The sequence below is a fragment of the Natator depressus genome, chromosome 11 (genome assembly GCF_965152275.1).
Source record: "Natator depressus isolate rNatDep1 chromosome 11, rNatDep2.hap1, whole genome shotgun sequence".
NCBI classification, from domain to species: Eukaryota; Metazoa; Chordata; order Testudines; family Cheloniidae; genus Natator; species Natator depressus.
This window is the reverse complement of record NC_134244.1, coordinates 58,550,278-58,567,919: the sequence shown is the minus strand read 5'-3', so window position 1 is coordinate 58,567,919 and position 17,642 is coordinate 58,550,278. Positions and strand designations below refer to the sequence as shown.

At 39.5% G+C, this 17,642-nt stretch overlaps 1 protein-coding gene across 8 annotated transcripts in view; it reads left to right on the top strand.

The window, feature by feature from the left end:
- HYCC2 (hyccin PI4KA lipid kinase complex subunit 2) overlaps window positions 1–17,642 on the top strand; it is a 96,361-nt gene that overhangs the window by 8,952 nt on the left and 69,767 nt on the right. The window contains exon 1 of one of the 8 annotated variants that reach the window (XM_074967903.1): window positions 16,191–17,500. The exons of the other annotated variants lie outside the window; for them this stretch is intronic. The gene's annotated coding sequence lies outside the window, so the exon portion shown is untranslated. Of the gene's footprint in view, window positions 1–16,190; window positions 17,501–17,642 lie in introns of those variants that run through there. 8 annotated transcript variants of the gene reach the window in all.

The window sequence follows — 17,642 nt, the reverse complement described above, 5'->3', positions numbered from 1 at the left end:
ACTGTTTGCTGGTGCTGGGAAAAGATGGCAAGTCCTATTCAATATATTCATAAATGTTCTGGAAAAAGGGGTAAACTGTGAGGTGGCAAAATTTGCAGATGATACAAAACTACTCAAGATAGTTGAGTCCAAAGCAGACCACAAAGAGCTACAAAAGGATCTCACAAAACTGGGTGACTGGGCAACAAAATGGCAGATGAAATTCGATGTTGATAAATGCAAGATAATGCACACTGGAAAACATAATCCCAACTATATATATAAAATGATGGGGTCTCAATTAGCTGTTAACATTCAAGAAAGAGATTTTGGAGTTAGTGTGGATAGTTCTCTGAAAATCTCCACTCAATGTGCACTGTCATTAAAAAAAGCTAACAGAATGTTGGGAATCATTAAGAAAGGGATAGATAATAAGACAGAAAATATCATATTGCCTCTATATAAATCCATGGTACAGTCACATCTTGAATACTTTGTGCAGATGTGGTCATCCCATCTCAAAAAAGATATATTGGCATTAGAAAAGGTTCAGAAAAGGGCAACAAAAATGATTAGGGGTATGGAACGGCTTCCATATGAGGAGAGATTAATAAGACTGGGACTTTTCAGCTTGGAAAAGAGACGACTGAGGGGGAATATGATAGAGGTCTGTAAAATCATGTCTGGTGTGGAGAAAGTAAATAAGGAAGTGTTATGTACTCCTTATAACACAAGAACTAGGGGTCACCAAATGAAATTAATAGGCAGCAGATTTAAAACAAACAAAAGGGAGCATTTTTTCACGCACAGTCAACCTGTGGAACTCCTTGCCAGAGGATGTTGTGAAGGCCAAGGCTATAACAGAGTTCAAAAACGAACTAGGTAAGAGAATAGGTCCATCAATGGCTATTGGGCAGGATGGTGTTCCTAGCCTCTGTTTGCCATAAGCTGGGGATGGATCAATTGATGAGTACCTGTTCTGTTCATTCCCTCTGGGTCACCTGTCATTGGCCACTGTCGGAAGACAGGATACTGGGCTAGATAGACCTTTGGTCTGACACAGTATGGCCGTTTTTATGTTCTTATTTTGTATTTTGTTTTGTTTAATTACCCTGTTTGACTTTGAATGTTTTAGATCTTTTTGTTGGTTCATAAACACCATGCTTTAAAATTGTTCCACAGAAGAGTGGGAGGGTGGAGTTACCTGGTGAAGGTGGTTTTTGCACAATTATCATTAGTTGTGCTAGCTGAACAAAAATAATTTTTGACTATCTTTTAATAATACACATTTGTGATAAACAAAATCTATCCTAATTTGGTTACCAATGGAATGATCAAGTGGACGTACCTTGTGTTCCAGGAATTGCTCCTTGAACTGGACTTTATGCTCTTTGAGTGTGCTAATATATTTTCTTGTTTGTTTGTTTTTTTTCTTGTGGGGCTCAGGTTGTCAGATTAGCCACAAATCTGGTATGGTTTTTACCTAGTTGACTTTTACAGTTAGTATAAAAAAATTTAAGGTACTGCCCATTTATTTTCTTTTTCAGTTGGAATTGGATATTAAGATCTTAGTAGTATTTGTATTATCATGACAATCTAGTTTGAACTTTCCAGAGCATGTCTACTTGAACTAACTTTATATTTTCAGAAGGGTGGTTGAAGTTACACCAGTAAATCCAATTATTAGTATTTGTACACTTAACTGTATTCATACCATTTTGTAAATTTACCTTTTGTGTACTTAATTTAAAGCTAGAGAGTGAAATCTTCTTGTAGTGAATTTGGATACAGTGAAACTCGTTACGAAGTAGAATGAAATCCCAAATTGTCTCAATACCTTTGTGGCATACAAATTCCAAATCAGGTTAGGGTTCAGATAACTTTGATCAATGTTAATATTTGTGGGTATAGTTGGCTAATATTTAGTAATTGAGCATTATGCTGTTACCTCAAGGGCTACAAAGGATTTTTTCCTGTCTCTATCGTATTAGGCAATGTGCAGTTAACTCCACACAAGAGATCCACTTCCTGGATGCTACAGTGCTAATAAGCGATGGTCACATAAACACCACCCTAGACCGGAAACCTACTGACCGCTATACTTACCTACATGCTTCCAGCTTTCATCCAGACCACACCACATGATCCATTGTCTACAGCCAGCCTCTACAATACAACTGCATATGTTTCAACCCCTCAGACGGAGACAAACACCTACAAGATCTCTATCAAGTGTTCTTACAACTACAATACCCACCTGCTGAAGTGAAGAAAGAGATTGACAGAGCCAGAAGGGTACCCAGAAGTTACCTACTACAGGACAGACCCAACAAAGAAAATAACAGAACGCCACTAGCCATCACCTTCAGCCCCCAACTAAAACCTCTCCAACGCATCATCAAGGATCTACAACCTATCCTGAAGGACAACCCATCACTCTCACAGATCTTGGGAGACAGGCCAGTCCTTGCTTACAGACAGCCCCCCAACCTGAAGCAAATACTCACCAGCAACTGCACATCACACAACAAAAACACTAACCCAGGAACCTATCCTTGCAACAAAGCCCGTTGCCAACTGTGTCCACATATCTATTCAGGGGACACCATCTATTCAGGGGACACCATCATAGGGCCTAATCACATCAGCCACACTATCAGAGGCTCATTCACCTGCACATCTACCAATGTGATATGTGCTAACAATGCCCCTCTGCCATGTACATTGGCCAAACCGGACAGTCTCTACGTAAAAGAATAAATGGACGTTAAAATTATAACATTCAAAAACTAGTCGGAGAACACTTGAATCTCTCTGGTCACTCGATTACAGACCTAAAATTGGCAATTCTTCAACCAAAAAACTTGAAAAACAGACTCCAACGAGAGACTGATGAATTGGAATTAATTTGCAAACTGGACACCATTAACTTAGGCTTGAATAAAGACTGGGAGTGGATGTGTCATTACACAAAGTAAAACTATTTCCCCATGTTCATTCCCCTTCCCTCCCCCCCACTGTTCCTCACATGTTCTTGTCAACTCCTGGAAATGGCCAACCTTGATTATCGCTACAAAAGGTTTTTTTTCTCTCCTGCTGGTAATAGCTCACCTTACCTGATCACTCTCATTATAGTGTGTATAGTAACACCCATTGTTTCATGTTCTGTGTATATAAAATCTCCCCACTGTATTTTCCACTGCATGCATCTGATGAAGTGAGCTGTAGCTCACGAAAGCTTATGCTCAAATAAATTTGTTAGTCTCTAAGGTGTCACAAGTACTCCTTTTCTTTTTGCGGATACAGACTAACACGGCTGCTACTCTGAAACCTAAATATACTACGATTTTTTTTCCTCCCGAACAATCCGATAGTCCTCTGTAAGGGGTTGTCTACACTACAAAATTAGGTAGACTTAATTTAGGTTGACTTACAGCCATAGCAGTAATTCAGTTGACAGTTGATGTCCACGCTACCCTCCTTCTGCTGGTGGTGCACATCCTCACCTGGAGCGCTTGCACTGACTAAAGTCGGGCATTGTGGGGCACTGAGAGCTGCGTGGTGCTCACAGCTGGTGCCCCCCATCCGCCCTGGGGTGACAGCCCAAGCTGTGAGCCTTACATCGACCTAACTCTGTAGTGTAGACCAAGCCTTAGAGAGAGTACTGGACTTAATGGAGCAAGCGTCTAATCCAGGGATCTCAAACTCAAGTCACCACGAGTGCCACATGAGGACTAGTACAATGGCCTGAGGGCCACATCACTGAAATCTTTTCATACAAAGATACAAAACCTCTCCCCCCCCGCCCCCACTCCACCCCTTCCATGAGGCCCCACCCCTGCCCCATCTCTTCCCACCTCTTCCCTGCCCCTATTCCATCCTCTTCCCCAAATCCCCGCCCCGGCCCTGCCCCTTCTCTGCTTCCTCCCCTGAGCGCACCGCATTTCTGCTCCTCCCCCCTCTTCCCTGGAAAGTCCTAAGCATCGCCAAACAGCTGCAGGGGGACAGGAGGGGGAGCGGGGAGGGAGGGGAGCTTGGCTGCCGGTGGAGTCGGGGGACTGTGGCGGGCTGCAGGAAATAACTCAGTGGGCCACATGCAGGCTGCATATTTGAGACCCCTGGTCTAATCCTTTAGTAAAACGAATTTTTTTGAGATGTGTATGGAGAAACTAGTTAAGAGGGTCTCGATGGATATTAATAGTTGATCTAATGAATTAAGCTTTCAGCTAAACCGCAAAAGCTTTCGAATGATCTGTTATGTCCTGTTTGGCATGGTATCCTTGCCAACCGTTCTCTACCTACTGCTGTGGAAAAGCTTCTTGAGCACTGCTCCTTGTCGTCATGCTGATGTTTGTCTGGAACCTTGCCATTTTTGGCCTGAATAGGTTTGTGGGGGTGTGATGGTTAGCCAAGCCTTTCTCTCTGCTGATCACACTATCATGAATCTAATTTGCCAGGGACTGCTATCTGATGCAATTACTCAACGGTTTAAAATTAGACTTATTCTCTGTCCCAGTCTAAGGTCAAGCCTCTGATTTTTGGTTAAATGGAATATAATTTCAGAATTTGCTATCAGTTCAGACATAGGTGGATGCATGTAAATTTTGTGCAGTCAGAGATGCAATCCTGTTGTCATTGAAGCCAGTAAGAATTTTGACACTGACATAAGTGTGTGTGGGGGGAGGGTCAGACACTCAGTAAGCAACTCACTTTCTCCTATTAATAATCAGGAAACGACCTTTTGAATTTAGTGATAATTCCGGTTGAAGAAACTCATCAGCTTTGTGACATTTTTCAGATACACCTTCAACAGAGCATGTCTTACCAATGAGCAAATATAATATTTTCCTATTCTGCCTATTTTTTGCAAGTGTTTTAGCAGTAATTATCATTTTATTGCTGCTTCTGTGGAGTCTTGAGGCATTCTCCCTTAGCAATGTACTTAATGTTTATTTTTCATAGGCTCCTGTACATTGGAGATGGTCATCTTTTATCTGTTAATTGAAATTTGTCAACTCTTGCAACTTTCTAAAATTCCTGCAAGTTTTGCTGTTAGTAAATGTGCATGAATATAGCATGTATGTGCTCCAATGACTGTAATGGAAAATAAAATCCTATCTATGGCATCTATTAATCCTTTTGCAGTTAGAGAATAAGATGTCATCTGTGAGGTTAGAATCTTATTTCTCCATTTTAATTATTGAAATGAAGCAGACTACTGACTAGAACACCAGTGGTCAAAGTACGGTTATAGACATACTAGTTACAGCCAGACATTGAAAATGTATGCCCTAATTGGTGGGTGACAGATACGGCAAAAAGGCAAAAGTAAAATATGCAAAAAGTATGAAAGCAGAGAGATTATAATTATAACATAGCTATCAAACTTGTGCTGCCTACTCAATATTAATAAACATGTCAAAGTAGGAGACTTTTCTGCAGCTATCTTAAATGGAAGTGTTGCCTCATAGTTGTTTAAAAGTAGTAGTACTATATCTCCACATCTGTATTTGTATTTGTTCGGAATGGTCTCTCTGAATACATAGAACAAACAAATGCTCATTTTTAGTGGAATCTTCACATGTGTAATCAACCACATCTTTCCAAAAATTAGCTGGCGATGGACAAGTCCACAAGATGTGCAACAGCAATCTCTCATAGGTTTTCTGCCTTTGAGAGCAGGGGGATTTTGAAAGACTGCCAGGATGAGTGGTGTGAAATAAATTCTATGAAGGACATTAAAGAATATGAATCTATTTTTGCACTTCAAAAGACTCCAAAATCTTCTCCCTTCCCCTCGCCTCCCCAAATCCCAGAACCACTCTGTGCTATTACTTCATGACACACAGCTGCGTCCTAGCAACACAAATTGTACAGGAAAGCAAGACAATGAAACAGTCAAAAAGGTCGGGCAAAGTGAACTGGGGCACAGACCTTGATTTAAAGCCCTTATTAAGGGCATTTGAAAAGAACAGACAGCCCCTAGAAGATACAAGAATTACTGGGGTGTGAACTAATAGAGAAAGTGTAATGCCAGAAACATTGTCTAGACACACAGGAGGATGATTTCGCTAGATGAAAGGACAGAATAGAAAAACTGGAGTTGTTTTTCCATCTCAAGTAGATATAATGTAGTAAATTTGCTGAAAGGAAAACTTTTAGCTAAGGCTGCCAAAAGTTGGCTAAGGCTGCAAAACACTTTGTTGTGACACTCTTTTTCACATGTTCTTACCTTTCTGAAATATTCACCTCTTGGGCCATTATGATTCCTGCTCAAAAAATTATAAACATGCATGTGAACAGGGCTGTGTCAAAAGTGGATGAAGTTTCAACATTGAAACTTGGTATAGAGTCTTGATAACGAGGACATTAAGGATTTGTGCCTTTGCTTTTTTTTGAAATAATATGATTTTATTTTACAAAGTTGAGCATTGTAAATTGAGCACATTTAGTAGGTTCCCCTCCCCCATTAAATTTGGGTGGACGGGAGGGCACTGTGAAAGATAGGTGTATTGTTTAGTATGGACTTCCAAAGCTGCATACACATCTATTTGTTAACTCTACAAATGTGCATTTTATTAGTGATTGGGCCTGCTAGTTATAGAACTTCAGGCTCTTGCCTTCAAAGTGTATGATGGTGAATGGAGAAGAAAAATCCCATTGCTACTGATTTATAGATTGTTTGGGATGACCTATAACACTTTTTTAAGGCCGTTCATTCAGTCCACTGTTAGAAAACTTACTTGATTATTCCAAACTCAAGAAAACAAATAGTAATCTATTGTTAATTATTTTTGCCCGCTACTCCTGTGTCAAATTAAACACGAGCACAAGTGGGTGCAACTCTGTTGAAGCCATTAGAACAGTACCTGCTTAGACTAATGGTGAATTTGACCCACAATATCTGTGTACATTTTTCTATGTCTGCATCTATACCTAAGAAAAATTGAGCGCAGTTGGCTTTCTCTTACTTAATTGGGTAGATAAAGGACCCAGTTAGTTAATATTTTGGGAACTGATTAATATTGAGCTAATGTTGAGCCTTTAAATAGGCCACTAAAAAGAAAATTGCATGTTTTACTGAGTTACAAAATGCGTATATTAAAAACCTACTTCTCACTAAGAAAAACTGTGTGAAATTGACCACTTTGCTGTAAAATATTAACTGGTCAGGTTTTTCCCATTCTACAACTGGCCAGTTTCCATCCTGTTCTAATATTGATTTAACCTCAAAAGAATAACTGTACACTTCGAACAATACACCTGGTGTCTAACTATTCAACAGTGAAGTTTAATAATTAAACTGGTATTAAAACAAGAGAGGAACTGGTTTAGTTTTTCACTGTAATGTTTTATGGATAGTGGCACAATTATTTTACAGCAAGGTGGCAGGTACTGCCATCTGGTACGCCAGGAAGTACTAATTTTAATTTGAAACTTTATTTTCAGTATTTCACATAGGCTTTTCATCGTGTACGGTGCATAGGTGTTTTTTGAGAAACGTGATCTTTTCATTTTTTTTCACATAGGACTGGATCCTGCAAATACATATGTAACTTTACACCCAGGAGCCATCCAACTGAAGTTAGTAGGGTTACTCCTGAGCATAAAGTTACTCATGAGCAGGGTTAGACACCTTAGTCAGTAGACGGAAACATATGGGTAGTAAATTTTAAAGGTGGTTCTTCTGGACCTATGGCTGATCATGTTTCACTCAAGGAGGCATTGCACAGAGCTAATGTGGTCAGGTGCTCTTGGAGAATTATTACTCCCCACATACAGAAATTCTGATTTTTAAAATGAGCTCCGGCCAATCTCAATGTTTTTATACAATAGTTGAAACAAAAACAGATTTTTAAATTTTTCTTTTCACTTCAGTAGTTTCTTCGCAGTAATTACTCTCCCTCCCCCCCCCCCCCGCTTACATACACACATAGAACCGTTGAAAAGCTGTTGTAAAAGAGTTAGTGTCTAGATTTGATGATGATGCATTGGAATTATGTGAGGGAAAAGAGAATGCTTTCCAGTTTGACTATTTCCCAGTGAAACTGCAGTTTGAATTCTAACTTTGTTTATATTTATCCATCAACAAAGCTCACGTTAAATGCTCTTTGAGACTATTGCTTTCCCTGTTCATTTTTCTTAGTTTTTCTAGAATAAATTAATCTTTCTGAAAAAATGCCATAAAACACTTCTGTACAAGGATACCTCAATCTAAATTGTCTAGATTCTAAGCTGCTGTGGTTTATAGAACTCTTAATCACCCTACAGCTAGCTGGAAGGAGAGGTGGGGAGATGGAGGAAAAATGCACTTGCTAAGTGCAATAGCAGGCAGTGGGTTGTTTGTCATGATAGGAGCCCTTTTCTTTTCATCTGTTGCTCTCTAACCTGCATCTCTGGGGGTCTGGCGGATGGGACCGTTCCTCCTTTAAGGTCTTTAGATCTTCTTAACTTTACTTCATCTTTCTTTTATCCTTCCTTCTTTACTCTTTCACTCTCACTCTTTCCAGCTTTCTCTGTCTCTCTTTTGATTTCTGTCTTCTATCTGGATTGTCTGCTATGACAGAGGACGGGACTTAGTGACCCAGAAGATGACAGTTCCTCCATAGTGACCCAGAAGATGACAGTTCCTCCACTCCTGTGTTCCTAAGTCTGTGACCATTCTTTATTCTTTATATGGACCCTGAAATAGGTCAACCTCCAGGATATACTGTATTTGTTCTCTTTTAGGTTATATTTGAAGTTTACCTGCTGGTGCAAAATACCGTTGCTTGCCTCCTGAGTGTGGCAAGATGCTGTGAACACAGAACAACTTTGCTTCATGGTCTTTGTAGTCACTTCCTGTCCACTTCTAGGTGTTCTTCAAAATATTGGGGATAATTTTAAAAGATCTGAATTTTCTGTGCTGTGAGAGAGTTCTTTCATCCCTGTTACGATAGTTAAGATCAGCTGGGAGGATCTTGCTGTTGGTTCTTGGGGCTAAAAATGCTATAGCTGCTCATAGGCCTTTCTCAGTTCAGGGCTAGTGGAATTGGCTCTATCAGAGTCAAAGCCTAACAGTCTTCTGAGTGTGATCTAAGGTGTTCTTATTTTGTTTTGTATATACTTGATTTTTTGTGTTTTTATGGTTCTCATTCCTGACAAAAGAACAATGGCTTTAATGCTACCCACAATTAATAGGTATTGTAATTTGTTTTAAACTCTGAAAACTCTTTAAGTGCCATAGGTTTTGTGTATTTTACTGAACTAAGGATTTTCTAGGAGGTGTTACTAACAGCACCTACCATTAAGGTTGCCTAACTCTTTACTTTATAAGACCCTGTTTTCAGTTTCTTATAACTTTGCCAGATTGCAGCCATTCAGGATGAAATGTTCCATGCTGGGTATCTGCGTCAGTCTGATCTGTCTTTCTGTCTGTTTCAGCAAAGCTGGGTTAGCCGTTTTCAAAAATTAAATTGGGGAAAATCTGTTGTTTTGCCCATGTTAAAAAAAATTACAAATGCTTCATTGAGAAGCTCTAGTGCCTCTATGCTTTGGACTATGGATGTAAAATTTGGCAAGGGTCACCCAGTACGCATCCGATGAAGTGAGCTGTAGCTCACGAAAGCTTATGCTCAGATAAATTGGTTAGTCTCTAAGGTGCCACAAGTACTCCTTTTCTTTCTGCGAATACAGACTAACATGGCTGTTACTCTGAAACCTAATATAAGGGATCTGCCTTTTGCTGTCCCTGTGAAAATCTGCCCAAATTTAGCCAAAAATCACAGTTTGCATAAGCTTAGTAGAGGCTTGTTTGGCGGCAGCATTCTCTGAAGATTGCCTGCACTGAGGATGCTCCATTCTCACCTAGTCCTGCATACTGACCAAACTGCATGCACCATCCCCACAGAATGACTGAGAGTATGCTTAGGCTGACCAGATAGCAAGTGTGAAAAATAGGGATGGGGTGGGGATAATAGGGGTCCTATGCCGGGGTGATAGGGTCCTATATAAGACAAAGCCCCTAATATCCAGATGGTCCTGATAATATCGGGGCAACTGGTCACCCTATATACGCTCCATCCCAGAACTTTATGGCTGACCAGAACTTTCCCTGTAGTTGTTCCTCTGGGCTGCTGTGATGCCAGCAACAGAAATTGAGAGCAGGAGACTCTCCTGTGCTCTGAGTGCTCTCACAGCTGGTGCCAAGGCACTGTGGAATGCAGGGGCATGAGGAGCTTGGGAAAGTTTGGCAAAGATGGGAAGAAGGGCCTATATCCACTGAAGCCCATGTCCTCCAGAATCTGGAAATGAAACCTGGATTCCTGAGTCTTAACATTCCTCTGTTGTCAGCAAATATCTGTGAAAGCCACTGGAAAAAAATGTCATTCCCCCCTCTAATGCTGGTCTGCACAGAGAACGACAACTTGCTGTTGCTAGCAGTTACCCCCTTAGTTTAAGTGACAGAGGTCTATATTGTAGATCTAAAAGTTCCAACCCTGCTGATGACCCATGTGGGGGGTCAATATGGTTACACATGATGGTATTTCTTTTGTTCTTTTTCAGTTTGCTTTTTAAAAAAACTAGTAAATTACATTAAAAAAATGAAACAGCCTCATTAACTGCATAACTCTGGTTCATTCACTGAGCATGCTCCATCTTGTGCACTGAATGAGGCCGGAATCCTATGGACAAAATGGTATGTAATCATATAACTGAAGACTGTAACATAATGCATAGGCAACCTTAAATGTGACATTTTCTAACTTTTGAGTTCTTGGCTTTGCAACCTTAATATTCCTTTAATGTAGGCTTTTTTATGTGATATATGTTGTGGTATAGCTTTGGTTGAAACAGAGTTGAATCAGAAATATCCAACATTTCCTTTTAAGGAGATCTAAGAAAAGCCATTGAAACAGTCAGCTTAGTTACCCTCTTAGTTACCCTCTATTTTTTGAAGAGAAACCTTTTTCAACTAGAAGTTGGTAAGATTAGAAGGAGAGATTTCATTAGCTTCCAGCACTCAACAGGTAACAGCAGAGAAACCTTCAGCGGCATTTTTGGGGAGTGCTCAAGCAAACCTAGAGGAAGAAGTAATTTAAGTCCTAAGTATCTAACCTAAATTCCAGTTTGGATGGATTGCAATTGGTTGCAGATTTTGCAGCCAAAAATATATCTTGATGTTTTAATGGTCTAAAATTGATAAGCACTTCATTTTTGAAGGTGAGTTATTTCCATGATATAATAGACTTGATTTGGATCAAGTGAGAGATGGTAAGGGTGAAAAAGAGGAAGCTGTTTAAAATTCAGAATTCATATTTCCTAGAACTATTTGTTCCTGCATAAATTTCTCTTCTCTGCAGCAATGGTTGTGATTATTTACCTTCTCACCATAGGCAGCTGCACTCCGTTTTCTCTGGTTTACCCATTCTTCTATAAATCTATTCCATTATATTTTATTCTTTTGTTAATGTCCGTTCCTTTTTAGCACTTGCTTAAGCTTTTGTCTGTGGACTCGGTACTGAATGGCCCTCATTTGTGTTTGGTATAGTCAGTTTTGCTGTTTACTTTCTCATGCTATATTTCACTGTATATTTAATTTGGATTATTAAAGATCTAGTTTATTTCGTAAGCAGAGCCTGTGTATCTCTCAGGTTTGGTTTAGAACAAATCTATTAGACTACATACAATTTGAGAGGCTGTTTGGAGGGAAGGTGGTGGTATGTGGTAAATGTATTGCACAAACATGGGTATTGTGGATATAGGTTTCAGGATGGGTTATCATCACACATGAGCTGATTTATGGGACACAGTGTCCTATGTCTGTTTAGCATCGAAAGAGTTATTACATAGGAGCTCATGGGAGAGGGAAAGAGAGATTGACTTGTGTTTAGCGTAGGATGGGTTATCACGCTGGAGCTGATGAGAGAGAGAGAGAGAGAGTGTTTCAGATTTAAAGTAGGATGACTGCATGACGTTGTTTCTAAGGAAACTGGTACTGGAAGCATGTATGAGGTGAGCGAATATCTGCTCTTAAGATACACTTTTTAAACAGTACACGTATAGTTATTGTAATGGAATAATGATGTTTCATATGATGTCTTGTGTGTTGCTGTATTAAAGGTTGTATAACAGTTCTCTTTTGTTATAGTGCTGTTTCCAGAATCTGTTAAGTAGAACGTAGAAACGTATTTTTTCAAATCCAGAGCTGCTTCAAGGAGAATATTTTGATTTTTTCCCCCCAGAGCATTTAAAACTACTGTCTTTTGTTCTTTGTATAAGCTGTTTAAAAATGGGAGTTTTGCTGCAAGTGAGCAAGGTATTTCTCCATTTTACCCAAGTCCTTTGGCCCCCGGGAACCAGCTGGACCTAGCTTCTCTGATAAGGCTCCCTGGTTTCTGTAGCTCTGCATTGCTGAAGTGTGGCAAACTGGAAGTTCTGCAGAAGCTTCAGCTAATCTTAAAATGAGGGTTTTATTGATTTAAATAGGAAAATGCATATTATCTGCTTAATACATTTTTGCACTGAATTCAATACACGTTTCAATTTTGGAATGGAGGTAGTTTGTGTGTTTAACACTCAGGATGAGATAGAGCTTGTTTGGAATGGGAGATGGGCTGCATCTCTTCTTCCCTTCTCCTTTTCGGGCAGGGGTGGAAGTGATTTGACTCTTTTGGACAGGGATTGAACTCATTGGTTGAAAGTCAAGCCCCACTGAAGTCAATGGGAATGTTGTCATTGACTTCTGTTGAGCCAGGCTTTTACCCATAGTTTTCCCATTCCAGCAATCCTTGACAGTAACCAGCTGCAGCTGTCCCTGCGGTTAAAACAAGGTTCTGTAACATGGTTATACACTTTGCCTCCTCTGTCCTAATCGACAGGGAACAACCATATTATAGCATGTTTGGGCTACAACCATGTTTCACAAATGTGTTTTTAACATTTATTTTATTGTAGACAGGGCCTTATTTGACAGAGTTTGTAGGGTCTGGAGATTAGTCATAAAGACCTTCAGCATCTAAGTTTATTAGATGAAACATATGTCTATTATATATCTATTCAGCATTTGCCTGAACATGTGTTTAAATCTGACTAAAAGTCCGAAATAGAGGAGAGTTTATCTTCTGTTAAAAGGAGAAAGCAGAACTCGTTGATTTAAATCACCAAAGGGAAAGCCACTATTTAAATAATCAATTTGAATCAACTTCTCTATTTGTACTTCAGTTACTTTGTAAAGAAATTTGTATTCTCATTGGTTGATACAATCATTAAAACATGTTGATATATAACTAAATACAGCCTTTGACAAGCAGTTCCTTGTCAGACTTCTGGCTTAGTTTTTGTCAGTTACACATTAATTTGAAATTCCAGGATTTTAGGTTTGCTGTGCAATCACATCTGATGATGGTTCCCTAGCACACAACTAGGAGTCTAAACTCCACTGCATGGATCATGAACTCTAGTAACAGTCTAAGTTGGATTCATTATCTTGAAGGTCATGTCTCTTCATGTAACTTCTCCCCTCTGTTGCACACCAGCATAACAGTCCTGTATCTAAAAAAGCAGAAATGGTCCTCTCTCCTTAATTGTCAGCAAGTGTTGCTCTCTGACGGTCAATTGACTTCCCCCTAAGAATGAGCACTGCAAGTGCTCTTCGCGCTTGTGATTCAGAATTAGTCTTTAGTGTGTTAACAGATAGTTCTGCTCTGTTGGGTAGTGATTTAAGTGTTGGCTGGTAGATACCATTGTAGGTCTATGATAGAGAAAGTTGGTAGGACATGGAGCCATATGTTGCATGTCTCTGCTGTTCTCAGATTTTTTGTGCAATATATTTTCATTCTGATGAAAGTTTAAATGATAGTCATGTTCTGTAACTAGAGGAGTTGACTGGACCCTTGTTGTCTGTATTGCTGTTTCATTGTGGAAGACAGAAATTGATAGGTTCTTAGAGGGTTTATTAATGCAGTGTTTGGTCTGTACCTGTTGTGTGAGTGATCTTAATAAGCTGTATCTAAGTTTTTGGAAGAATATAGTGAACATTGTCTGCTGTTAGGAATGACTTCTTGAAAGTGGGAACTTATTTCTAGCAAGCAAATAGAGGAGGATTTTATATAGAATAGAATTCTGTGTTTTTAAAACAAGGAAATTGCATGTGTGGAATGGAAACAATTTTCTGCACTTTTTCAGTCATTATCTTCATTGTCACTGATTGATATGCACATTTTCTAGGGGTAGTCATTATTGATGACTACATTTCACCAGTTTGTTCCAAAACTTACTGATGTGGTAGATGCAGTTGCTGTTATAGAATCATGGAAATGTATGGCTGGAAGGGCTCAAGAGGTGAGATAGTCCAGCCCCTGTGCTGAGGCAGGGCCGACTAAACCTACACCATTCCGGACTGTGTGTGTCCACCCTGTTTTAAAGACCTCCAGTGATGGGGATTCCATAGCTTCCCATGCAAGCCTATTCCAGAGCTTAACTACCCTTATAGTGGGAAAGCTTTTCCCAAAATCTAACCTAAATCTCCCTTGCTGCAGATGAAGCCCATTACTACTTGTCCTGCCTTCAGTGGACATGTAGAACAACTGATCACAGTCCTCTTTATAACAGCCCTTAATATATTTGAAGACTGTTATCAAGTTCCCCCTTTTCTCAAGACTAAACAGGCTCAGTTGTTTTTATGTTTCTTCATAGGTCAAGTTTTCTAAACCTTTTCTCATTTTTGTTACTCTCCTCTGGACGGTTTCCAATCTGTCCATGTCTTTCCTACAGTGTGGCATCCAGACTTGGACACACTAAGCCAGCTGAGGCCTTTCCAGTGCTGAGTAGAGTAAGGCAATAGCCTCCCATGTCTTATGACACTCCTGTTAATACACCCCAGAATGACATTAGCCTTTTTCACAGCTTTATCACATTGTTGACTCTTGTTCAATTTGTGATCCACTGTAACTCCCAAATCCTTTTCAGCAGTGCAACTGCCTAGTCATTTATTCCCCACTTTGTAGTTGTGCATAAGATTTTTCTTTCCTAAGTAAAGTACTTTGCACTTTATTAAATTACATCTTGTTGATTTCAGACCAATTCTCTTACCTATTATACTTAAATAATTAGGATGACTGGAAGTCTCCGGAGTTAGTAATTAGATAAAGAACATTTCATCTCTGAGTTTAGAAGTGGCTAGGTTAGGAATAACTAAGTAGTGCAATCTAATGACGATAATTTTTGGAGACGTTGGAAATTAATTTGCGTTTTGTGGTTAAGTGTCCACATTGCACAATCACTATATCACAGTTGTCGCTGGCTGATGCCATGTTGCCCTCTCAGCAGAGAGGCCAAAAATTAAATGGACATATAAAAATGGAACTACTACCTTGCCATCTTTTCAGCAGGTTGTCGGTGAAGGTTGTGACCTTGTGGAGAAACGTAACAGCCACTGCCTGTGCTCTACCTGCTCTAAAGGTAAATCAAGGAATTTAGTCTCCAAGCCTCAATTATGGGACGACTTGTGGTTCTTTTTGGCTCCTTCCCTCTTCAGAGGGGCTGGCCACTTGTTCCCTATGGGTTATCCCTTGAATATGGAGGTCACATAGGCTGACATCTTTAATGAAAAATTATTCACGTAAAAATTTCATTAATTATCCCCTTGAATTTACTGTGGAAAGTGAAAGTCTAAGAAAGAGCTATTAGCTGGCCTCCCAGTGGAAATTAAGTTGCAGTGGTAGCAGCTGCCATCTTGTGAAGGCCGGACTGAGTAAACTATTAACCCGTTTTCACGAAAATCTCTATTTTCATGGTCATCTTTGTAGAGTGTTTTTCAGTATTCCCTGAAATCCTGGTTACACTGCTGTTTGTTTAGGTGGTGGAGGAGAGGATTCTGTTTTTAGTAAAGTCCTAGTGGCAGTGGTACTATATCGAGTTAGAGAGCAGAATACGGTAAAGCTGTAGAGTTAGCGTAAATGCACCAAGCATGGTAATGATTTTAAATTACTTTATTATGGATCCACAATACCCTGTCTATGTATTAACAATAAATTAATTTTGGTTTTGAGAGAAATGTTCTAAAGCGTTGCATGGACTCTTCACAGTAGTTAAGTGAATAGCTTATGTGAGGTAACAGTTCTTTGAGGTGTGAGCAGCTACTGGGTTCTTAACTCAAGCCTTTCTGTGTTACATTTTTAGCCTTCGAGTATTTTATTTAAAGTATTTTTAAGAACTGGGTGTAGATTATTTTGGCATGATGAATATTTTGGTAATTTGATTAATAAAAGTCCACACAGCAAAACATTTCTCAAAGTGTATTGAGAGTTGTTTTTAACCTTTTATTGCTTGTTTTAAAAATGTGTGAGCCTCAGTGGAAAGAAAAACACCAGTCTTGGTCTTGCAGTGTTTTTTAATGTTTGTTGTAAATCTCCACTGCTTGTTTGCAAAGAGATACCTCTCCTGGATTTATGATGAGGTAGTGAAAGGACCCCGTTACAAGCAGGAAGTGGATTAAGAAAGCTGGGAAATGTTTTGCAGCATCCAGCCATATGAACTGTAAGATAGTTTCTTGCCTATATCATGCTTCAGTGGGGGTAATTCTTGGCCAGGGTGGATGTGTGCTTTTTCAAAATTGATGCAGTGGGGCTCGGTAAATGACTTGGGAAGAAGGTACAGATAGGCCAAAAAGAGGCCTCTTTTTTTTTTGTACATTGGAGGTGTGCATGTGTGTTCCTAAGTGCTATGGGGAGGGAAAAGTTGGGGATGCCTTTCTTTGATTGGATCAGAGAAGGAGCTACTGAGCTGGTATTAATATGGTTTGAAAGGGCAGGCTTCTTGGGTGTAAGGTGATGGAACGGAGTCGTCAGAGACTTCTTTATATTAAATAACTGTGGAGAGAAGGGCTAGATTGTGGGACCTCTCCCAGTCCCCTCTCCCTTAGAATCTTTAGGCGATCCTATGTTCAGCCTGCCAGCTTCTCACCCCCAGTCTTTAACCCTTTCATCTTTTCTTTAGGTGCTTAGGTTATACTCCCGGAGTGGGGACAGAGTAGTAGGATCCCCTGCCCTGCACTTCAGGTGTTCTAGATTGGATCCCACAACATGTTTTGTAGACTGTTTGGCTTTCTGTCTATACTATATTCCTTTCCTATGTTAGTAGGGCATTAAAGGTCCCACTTTGTAGCTCGGAAGTAGCGGGTAACATAGAAGAGAGAGATTTACAGAGGTAGATTCAAATATGTGGGGAGATTTTAAATAAAAGACCAAAATTGTTTTTTTGTTATCCGTTGTTGTTTGAAAATTGTGTATGGTTAGGATGTAAAAAATTCAAAATAAATTTAAAAAGATGTGCTCAGTTATTGCTACCCAGGGCTGTAGCAGACGTTACATTAGACTGCCATCTTAATGAAGACTTTCTGTACAGGTACGTTTGGTGAAGAGGACTTTAAAAAAAAAAAAAAAAAAAAAAAAAAAGCTTTGGCCATGTACTGTATATTCAGTTTATCCTAAACTGGAAAATGTATCAATCCCCCTCTTGCCCAGACGGCTGGGGCTGACAGGTAATAACGACTTCTCCTCACTATATAAATCCTTTAAAAAATAGTTGTGTACCACTTTTTGGTATCTCAAAGTATGAGTGGCATGCTGTTGGAATTAAGAATAGTAACGTTTTCTGAAATTAATACAATTTTTCTACAGTTA